General features: G+C 36.0%; 1 protein-coding gene across 1 annotated transcript in view; it reads left to right on the top strand.

Annotated features, from left to right (window-relative positions):
* LOC102871944 (mitochondrial translocator assembly and maintenance protein 41 homolog) overlaps positions 1-1,688 on the top strand; it is a 152,373-nt gene that overhangs the window by 12,515 nt on the left and 138,170 nt on the right. The gene's annotated exons all lie outside the window — the stretch shown is intronic.

Below are 1,688 nucleotides of genomic sequence, written 5' to 3'. Positions count from 1 at the left end.
GTCAAATTGGATCTGACTGGTACAGGAGACTGCCCCTCCTTCTCCAGCAGAGCATGAAGTAGAGTCTGGGTGTGTTCTTTTCCCCCCCCAGGTGCCTGTCAGGGCCTGGGTTTCAGCTGTCCACACGACAGCAATGGGCAACGAGCTTAAAGCCCCTGATGGCTCTGGGCACTGACTCTCACCAGTGGCTATGAATGAAGTCACAGGCGATTTTCAGCCAGTGCCGGGATATTGGCCTATAGTTTTCTATTTTACTCGTGTCTTTCCCTGGCTTTGGTATCAAAGATATGTTTGCTTTACAGAATGAATCTGGGAGAATTCCTTCTTCTATTTTCTGAAATAATTTATGTAGCATTGGTAACATTTCTTCTCTGAATGTTTGATAAAATTCACTTGTAAAAACCATCTGCTCCATACCTTTTTTTGGTTGGAAGTCGTTGTATTACCTTTTCAATTTCTTCTTTTCTAATGGGTCTGTTCAGATGTTCAATTTCGGTTTGTGTTAGTTTAGGTAGGTTGTGTTTTTCTAAGTATTTGTCCATTTCCTCTAGATTTTCGTGTTTGTTTGAGTGTAGTTTTTCATAGTGCTCTTATTATAGCTTTTTTATTTTAGTTGGTTCTTTTGTGATGTTGCCTGATTCATCTCTTATTCGGATTATTTGTGTCTTCTCCCTCTTTTCTTTTGTGAGTTTGCTAGTGATTTATTGATTTTATTGAACTTTTCAAAGAACCAACTCCTAGTTTTGTTGATAGTTTCAATTGTTTTTCTGTTTTGTATTTCATTTATTTCTCCTGTACTTTTTATAATTTCAGTTTTTTTAAAGGGTGTCGGGTTTTCTTGCTGTTCTTTTTCAGTTTGCAGGAGATGTTGGGTTAGCGAGTCAATAGTCTGTTTTTCCTGTCTTTTGATGTGTTTGCTTATTGCTATAAATTGACCTCTGATTACTGCTTTAGCTGTTTCCCAAAGGTTTTGGCAAGTGGTGTTTTCATTGTCACTTGTTTCAAGAAACTTTTTTATTTCATTTTTTATTTCTTCTGGTACCCAGTCATGTTCAAGGAAGGTGTTGTTCCACTTCCAAATATATGGTTTTTTCCTCCTTTAACGTACTATTATTAATTTCTAATTTTGTAGCATTATGGTCTGACAAGATGCTTTGTATTATTTCTATGTTTTTTAATTTATTGATGCTTGCCTTGTGACCTAGAATGTGATCTAATCTAGAGAATGTTCCATACACATTGGAGAAGAAGGTGTACTGTGCTTTTCTGGGCGCATTAGTCTGTAAATATCTATGAGGTCAAGTTGGCTTATTGTGTGGTTTAATTCTTCAGTATCTCTGTTGAGTTTTTTTTCTGGTAGTTCTATCTTTTCTTGAGAGGGGTGTATTGAAGTCTCCGAGCACTGTAGTAGTGTTGTCTATTTCCTTTTTCAGTTTTGTTAATGTTTGTTTTATGTATTTTGCAGGTCTTTCATTTGGCATAGATATTTATTATTGTTATGTCCTCTTGTTCTATTGACCCTTTCAGCATTTTGTAGTGTCCTTCCTTGTCTTCTGTGATGGTTTTTACATTGATATTTATTTGGTCAGAGATTAATATGGCTACTCCTGCTTTTTTCTGGTTGCCATTTGCTTGGTATATTTTACCCCACCCTTTTATTTTTAGCCTGTCTTTATCTTAATTTTTCA

Source organism: Elephantulus edwardii, unplaced genomic scaffold, assembly GCF_000299155.1.
Source record: "Elephantulus edwardii isolate Elephantulus edwardi_28Jun2011 unplaced genomic scaffold, EleEdw1.0 scaffold00166, whole genome shotgun sequence".
Taxonomy (NCBI): Eukaryota; Metazoa; Chordata; class Mammalia; order Macroscelidea; family Macroscelididae; genus Elephantulus; species Elephantulus edwardii.
Note: the sequence above shows the minus strand (reverse complement) of the source record. Positions and strands in the feature narration are given on the sequence as shown.